Source organism: Perca flavescens, chromosome 16 (assembly GCF_004354835.1).
Source record: "Perca flavescens isolate YP-PL-M2 chromosome 16, PFLA_1.0, whole genome shotgun sequence".
Classification (NCBI taxonomy): domain Eukaryota; kingdom Metazoa; phylum Chordata; class Actinopteri; order Perciformes; family Percidae; genus Perca; species Perca flavescens.
Window position 1 is genome coordinate 16,828,668 of NC_041346.1, and position 9,191 is coordinate 16,837,858.

The window sequence follows — 9,191 nt, forward strand, 5'->3', positions numbered from 1 at the left end:
GTTTCCTGTTTTATTTTGATATTTTTTTATTATTTTGACTTTTCTCTGTCTTGTCATGTCTAGTTTTACTTCCTGTGTTTTCCTGCCTTTGTTGATTACCCTGTCTCTTCTAATGTGTTTCACCTGTTGTATCACCTGTCCCTCGTTTGTTCATTACCTCATGTATTTAACCCCTGTGTTGCCTTTGTCTCGTGTCAGATCATTTTGAGTTTGTGTTTGTTCCTGTCTGGGTTTCGCCCGTCAGCTTGTGCATGTTTTCGCCTGTTGCTTTTGGTTTCTCCCTGTGCGACTTATTGAGTTTTTCCAGTCTCTGTACTGCCGTTTTTCGTTGCATTATATCCTAAAGTTCACACCATCTCCTGTCTGCCTACCTCTCCCTGCATTTGGGTCCTCAATCGATCCCGCTACACACAACAGTCATAGTGTGTCGGAAAAAGTCATAAAAAAGACATAGTACAGTATGTCGAAAAAAGTAATATTATAGTATGTGGAAAAAAAGTTAAAAAGTCATAGTATAGTATGTCGAAAAAAGTCATATTATAGTATGTCAAAAAAATTATAAAAGAAATCATAGTATAGTATGTCAAAAAAATTTAATAAGAGTCATAGTATGTCAAAAAAAGTGGTAAAGTCTTAGTATAGTATGCTGAATAAAAGGATAGACAAGTCATAGTATAGCTGGTCGAAAAAAGTCATAGTATGGCTGGTCGAAAAAAGTCATAGTATAGTATGTTGAAAAAAGTGATGAAAAAGTCGTAGTATAGTATGTTGAAAAAAGTCATAGTATAGTATGACTTTACTATTCTATAGTATGTCGGGAAAAGTGAACAAAAAAGTCACAGTATAGTATGTCGAAAAAGTAATGAAAAAGTCTTAGTATAGTATGTTGAATAAAAGGATATATAAGTGTCATAGAATTAAATGTAAAAAAAGTCATAAAAAAGTCAAAGTATAGTATGACGGAAAAACAAGTCATAGTATAGTATGACGGAAAATATGTCGAAAAAGTAATAGTATAGTATGTCAAAAAAATTGGAAAAAAGTCATAGTATAGTATGTCAATTTTTTTTTTTAAAGTCATAGTATAGTATGTCAAAAAAAGTGATAAAAAGTCATAGTATAGTATGTCAAAAAAATTATAAAAAGACATAGTATAGTATGTCGAAAAAATTATAAAAAAATCATAGTATAGTATGTCGAAAAAAGTGAATAAGAGTCATATTATAGTATGTCAAAAAAGTGATAAAGTCTTAGTATAGTATGTTAAATAAAAGGATAGACAAGTCATAGTATAGTATTTTGAAAAAAGTGAACAGTCATAGTATAGTTTGTCAAAAAAAGTCATAGTATAGTATGTTGAAAAAAGTCATAGTTTAGTATTTCAAAAAAAGTCATTGTATAATATGTCGAAAAAAGTCATAGTATAGTATGACTTTACTATTCTATAGTATGTCGGAAAAAGTGAACAAAAAAGTCAGTATAGTATGTCGAAAAAAGTGATGAAAAAGTCTTAGTATAGTATGTTGAATAAAAAGGTTATAAGTGTCATAGAATTGTATGTAAAAAAAAAAAGTGATAAAAAAGTCAAAGTATAGAACGGAAATAAGTCAAAGTATAGTATGTCAAACAAAGTGAAAAAAGTCAAAGTATAGTATGAAAAACAAGTCATAGTATAGTTAGACGGAAAAAGTGATAAATAAGTCACCAAGAGACCTATGACGTTGTCCTGCATATTATTAGTGTCTCGAAAAAAGTGATTTAGTCATAGTATTGTATGTCTATAAGTCATAATATGGTATGTCAAAAAAGTCTTATTATAATATCTCAAAAAAAGTGATGAAAAAGTCATAATTATGTGGAAAGAAATGATAAAAATGTTATGGCACACTATTCTGAATAAAGCCATACTTTTATCACTTTTTCGGATATACTTTACTTTTAAAACTGACTTTTTTTTTTTATCACTTTTTCTGATATACTTTACTATGACTTTCTTTTAATAAATTTTTTAGATGTATTATACTATGAATTTCTTTTCAACTTACTATACTATGACTTTTTTGTTACTTTTTTCAACATGTTATACTATGACTTTTTTATCACTTTTTTTTTGGCATAGTATACTTTGACTTTTTTATCACTTTCTTTGACATATCTTAAACCATGACTCTTTTGTCACTTTTGTCGACATACTATACCATAATGTTTTAACACGTTTTCTGACATACTATATTATCACTTTTTTCGACATTCTATACTGGGACTTTTTAATCACTTGTTTCGACATACTATACTATGACTTTTGTATCACTTTTTGACATACTATACTATTACTTTTTAATCACTTTAGTCAATATATTAAACCATGACTCTTTTGTCACTTTTTCGACATACTATACCATAACGTTTTGGTCACTTTTTTCGACATACTATACTATGACTTTTTTTTGATCACTTTCTTTGACATAAATTACAATGACTTTTTTCGTAATACAATACTATGACTTTTTTTATCACTTTTTTCAACATTCTATACTGCGACTTTTTAAGCACTTGTTTCGACATACTATACTATGACTTTTGTATCACTTTTTGACATAGTATACTATTACTTTTTAATCACTGTAGTCGATATATTAAACCGTGACTCTTTTGTCACTTTTTCGACATACTATACCATAACGTTTTGGTCACTTTTTTCGACATACTATACTATGACTTTTTTCGTAATACAATACTATGACTTTTTATCACTTTTCCCAACATATTATATTATTACTTTTTTTTTTACATTCAACATTCTATACTGCGACTTTTTAAGCACTTGTTTCGACATACTATATTATGACTTTTTTTCATAATACTATACTAAGACTTTTTAAAACATGTTTTCTGACATACTATATTATCACTTTTATCAACATACTTTACTATGACTTTTAAATTACTTTTTTCGACATACTGATTTTTTTATCACTTTTTTCGACATATACTATGACTTTTTTCGACATAATATACTAATACTATTTTATCACTTTTTTCGACATACTATACTTTGTCTATTTTTGATACTATGACTTTTTTCACTTTTTCGACATACTATGACTATTTTTAACATACTATACTATGACTTTTTCATCACTTTTTTTCGACATACAATATTATGACCTCTTTCAACATACTATACTATGACATTTTTATCACTTTTTTCGATATAATATACTGAGACGTTTTTATAACTTTATTCGACAAACTATACCATGACTTTTTTATTGCTTTTTTGACATGACTTGTTACGATATACTATATTATCACTTTTTTCAATATACTATACTATGACTTTTTAATCACTTTTCCGACACACTATACAATTACTTTTTTCGTAATGCTATACTATGACTTTTTATCCATTTTTTTCGAAAATACAATAGTATGACTATTTTTGACATACTATACTATGATTCTTTTATCACTTTTGTTGACATACTATACTATGACTTTTTTATCACTTTTTTACACATAATATACAATGACTTTTTTCCATATACTATACTATGACTTTTTTATAACTTTTTTCGACAAACTATAGCATGAATTATTCAACATATATATCGACATACTATATTATCACTTTTTCATCACTTTTTTCAATATACTATACTATGTCTTTTTTTGACATACTATACAATGACTATTTTATCACTTTTCTCGACATACCATATACTATCACTTTTTTGACATTCTATGCTATGACCTTTTAATTACTTTTTTGACATATATATATATATAAACTTTATTTCAGACCCAGGCGGTCCATATCACAATAAAAAACACACAGAGTATAACATAAAATACAAAAATACAAAACCTTCCACAACGTTCAGTGTCTGACATACAGACATGTTCGACAATGGTTCCACAGTCTACTATACTGTGACTTTATAATCACATATATAATTTTTGTGTGGAGTTTGGATGTTCTTCCAGACTTCCTGTCACATAAAATACTATGACTTTTTCCCCGATATAACTATGTAATGACTTTTCATCACTTTTTTCGACATACTATACTATGACAATTTTCTACATAATATACTGATTGTTTTATCCCTTTTTGACATACTATACAATGACGTTTTTTCGACATACGTTTGTAGTATACTATGACTTTTTCATGACTCTTTTCGACATACTATACTATGAGTCTTTTCAACAAACAATACCACAACTTTTTTCAACATACCATTCTTTAACCTATTGCATTACTATGACTTTTTCGACTTATCTATACATTGACTTTTTCGACATGCTATACCATGACTTTTCTTTTAAAAAAAAAAAACTTAAAATATTCTACTTTTGTTTAAGACATTATTGGTATTATTCAACATTTCAATAAAATTCATATTAATTCAAACCACTTCTCCAACTATTCTCACTACTTCACCTTCTTCCTACGCAATCATGCCAGCAATTTAGCTTTTCAGCATTCACAAGCATTTTCTGCCGGAAATGCATTTTCTAGTTATAATTATTGCTTTTATACTAATTATTTATAAGAAATATTCCTCACCGTGCTGAGCAACTACTTCCTCTCTCTCTGCAGATTCCAGAGATGCTGAGAGAGCTAGGAATCATAACAAAGACATTAGTCAGGCCTCAAATAAATACATAACTGAACATCTGTTGTAAATAAGCATGAATGGGTTTTCTGTAGAGGCACGTTTCAAGTAAACTTATATAAAAACAGACAAAAGATTTTGAGCTCACAGTTTCCATCAATGGAGATCACCACATTTAAAATTATCGTGACATTCTAATTCCCTAAACAACTATTTATTCTTCTTACCGGAGTGAAACGCTGCCACAGCGAGGAAAACACCTAGCGGCACTAGAAATCTCATCTTGGCTTTTGGTCTGGGTAGTGGAAGATTTTGGAGATGTTGTCACTTTACAGCCTCTTATATCTTCAGTAACGTCACATGTTTTGCATGGACAGGCGGCTCTGGTACCATTGTCCCTCCCTACCTGAGAGGACAGCTGGGTGGCACATCACCAGACAGACATATCCTTATTCAGGCCATCAATGCCACCCATTGTTAGCTCTTCAGTCACACGGGCCTTCATTTGGGGTGTTACTGTGTCTGTTTAATACAAAAGGAAAAATGGGCGTCCTTGGATCTGAGCTGAAAGCAATGTTCATTTCCTTTTGCAAATGGAAACGGTGATTTCACCACACATCCTTGGCTTATGAATGATGGGTCACAATGTCGCTCAGTAAGACAATTCCTCAATTAATCGTGCAGATCAACATCTGGGACATTATTCACAATTACCTCACACACAAACAAGTGAAATCCTCTCACACACTCTACTGAAATGCTTTCATACACACTAGTGACAAATTATACTCTCACTTACTATACGTAAACCTCACACACACAACTGAAACGCTCTAATATGCAATACTAAAACAATATCGACACTCATATAGACAATTGAAGCAGGATATTACTTTCAATAGTGTATATGAGAGCTTGTGTCAGTATGGTGTGTGAGCGCGTTGTAGTGTTTATGGAAGCATTTCAGTAGTGTTTTTGAGAGTGTTTCAGTAGTGTCTATAAGAACGTTTTCAGTTGTGTTTATGAGCGTTTCAGTATTGTGTGTGATAGGATTTTTTGTGATAGGAAAAAACATGGACTTGTTAATCTTTTTCATAACTGACATCAGCAAAACATTCAATTTGCAAAGACATCTTAGTGGCCCAAGTATCTTGCTGACAGCTGTCTTTACTCACTAACAACATATACAGTAGTCTGCTGAGGACGTAAAGAGGCTGAGAAATCATCGGAAGACCCATAAATCCATCTTGGATTACGTGACACCAACAAGCTGATTTGCTGGATGTTAGCTGTACCATGTTCAACAGAAGCAGTGCACATAAGAAATATATAAAAATGACACACATACACAGAGGAACACTATGTGTCTACCGGAGTTCAGCGTGGTTAACAGTGATTACAAACTTCAGCACAGTACAATGTTGACCGCAGCTGCTTCTGTAAGGACTTCTGCAGGCTGTTGAGAAGACAAGTCTGTATGAACATACAGTTAACATATTAACATACATGCATTAGGAGGCGTTGCATTGCATGTCCGTCCCATCTGTTGTGGCAGGTAGTTGTTTTCGTCAGAACACCGGAAGACAGTTCAGTTTAACCAGAAGGCAGAAGGTTGATGGAAAAAGAAGCGTGTATTTCATACAGACATTTCTTCTTAAGGGTACGTTTTGTCCCTGTTTTCTGAGATAATAAAATGTTTTCAAGTAAATGAGATAAATAAATGGATGGATAACTCAATGGGTAATATCACTGACTTTTATGTGGGAGACTCAGGTTTGAATCTTGCTCAGAGAATGTTAACTTACTTTTCCCACCCACCTTCCTGTTCAACTGAAATCCTCTCACGCAATACTGAAACAAGCTCATAAACACTACTGAAATGCTTTCATAAACACTACTGAAACGCTCTCACACACAATACCGTAACGCTCTCATATACACTATTAAAAATGAAATCCTGTTTCAGTTGTGCATATGAGAGCGTTTCAGTTGCGTATGTGAGGTTTCAGTACAGTATGTGAGAGTATAATTTTTCGTTTATTAGTGTATAAAAGCATTTCAGTAATGTGAATAATGTCCCGGATAGCCCCTCATACTACAGCTGACTGTAATAGCTGTCATAAATAGAACTGCAGAACATTTTACTCCTTACAAAAAGAGACATTTTAGATGATGATAGTGTGAAAATAAAATGGATTTTAAAAGTGAAACTAGAAAGAAATGTAAACAAAAGTACAAGTTGGGTGAGAGATTATAATATAAAGACAAGAATAAAATGGTCATCAATATCACCATCACACATTTCATCTATGAAGCAAGTTTGCAAATTGCTTCATAGAAAGAGAGCGATATGAGTGAAGTATGTCTTGAGAAGTGATTTAAACATAATTTAATGCAGACAAAAGCAGACACAGTCTCATCCCTTTATTGTGATTTTAGGCTCTTACAAAACACACTGTTTTGTCTGGGAGGTTTCAGTATTGATTCAAATCTGAAATCAAAAGTTTAGATTATACTTAAAAGCCTTGTTTGATTTGTGCAGAAGAAGCCAGTCTAAATACTCCACATTGTTTTTTTTATAAGGTATTTACAAAAAGAATTAAGTGCTAAACTGATTTTTTTTTCTGTCAATTCAACTGCACTATTAATATTTTTGCTACAGTATGTCTTGAAATATACTCAAACCATAAAATGTCTTTCAAAAATCTAGAAAAATACACCCACTCTTAAGAAACATTTAGCAAACTACAATTTCCTTCCCAAAGTGGTTAAAGAACATGAAAGTGGTTTAGGTAGGTACAGTAGGTATAAAGTGACATGACATCTGGTAATGCACACGTTCAGAGTACTTTAATACAGATTATCCTCCATGTTACAACAAAACAGAAATGCATTCTACTCTTTTTAGTTTGGTCCTGGTGGCCTGGCTCTGATGACACAGGAAGACCCACAGGACAAATGATAAGGAGACGTAAGCCAATTAACCTTTAATCTTTAAGGCACAATCATTGTTTTAACATGCTGAATTTATACACCTCGTCAGTGTTATTAGCCTGTCCAATTATAGTCTTATTAACATTATCAGTACAATTGGATAGTAAGAAAAAACATGGACTGGTTAATCCTTTTCATAACTGACATCAAAACATTTGATTTGCAAAGACATCTTAGTGGCCCAAGTCTCTTGCTGACAGCTGTCTTTATTCACTAAAAACATATACAGTAGTCTGCTGAGGACGTAAAGAGGCTGAGAAATCATCGGAAGACCCATAAATCCATCTTGGATTACGTGTCACCAACAAGCTGATTTGCTGCATGTTAGCTGTACCATGTTCAACAGAAGCAGTGCACATAAGAAATATATAAAAATGACACACACGTACACAGAGGAACACTATGTGTCTACTGGAGTTCAGCGTGGTTAACAGTGATTACAAACTTCAGCACAGTACAATGTTGACCCACCTTTTAGTGTGATTTGTGCTATTGTTGCTGGTGAATTACGAACTGTGGCTACAGTTAGGGTGATTAAAGGATCATTCCAGTTGGTCTTTTTTTCTTAGTTTTGGTCAACATTCCTATTGGTAATAACATTGTACTCACCAAGTTAACGGCTGAGAACTGTGAAAGCAGAGGCATCACTAAAAACTTTCAACTTCAATTTTAAAACATCATATCTGAAGTGGTTGTGTGTGTACAAGCAGTTTTCCTGTGCAATGACAGATTACTAAAGGGTTAACAATCAAATACAGTGGTTTAGATAAACTGATTGTTTGACTGCTCAAGTTTTTTGCCCTGTCTGACCTAATTGTAGCAACTGGTTTTTCCAGATCTTAACAATTACTTTGCTGAGTAAAAAATAGAAATGATGGCCAAAACTACAACAAGATCCAAATTGTAATAAACCAGGAATTGTTCTTGAAGTTTAAAGTGCCCACATTATAAAAAAAAAACTTTTTGGGGATATTTGGGGTGTTATTTTGTGTCTCTGGTGCTTCCACACGCATACAAACTTGGAATAAAAAACCATCCATGCTGTTTTGAGTGAGATACGGGTTTCAGAATGTAACCTGCCTTCAATCTCCGGGTGAGTTGGTCCAAATCAGCAGGGCCGTCTACGTCATCGGCCAAAACATTTGGTGTATGCTAACCCCTTTAGCTAATACCACATCAGCTAGCTGTTTCTCCATCTTCGGTCAGTATAAGGCAGGATTAGCCGGGAGACTTCTTCTAAACGAGGGCGCACTTCCAACTTGGCGTGGAATACCTGCAGGCGAGGGACATGTAAGTAGTTCTATACAATTTATTTTGTAGATTAGGGTGAACTCATGTGTGTTGTAGCAGTGTTTTGCCATTGAGAACAAGGTGGCTAACTGCTAGCGGCGCTAGCTTCTAGCTAGTAGTCCTTACCTAGCTAATGCGCATGTGCGACTCCCAACAAAGATGGGATAGAAGTGTGATGCCTCACTCTGTAGCTAAAACAGAGACCTGAACACACAGGGTCAAAAAAGGAGCTGCAGCAATGTGCAGTACAACAAAAATATGGTGTTTTTTGAAAATGAAACCATG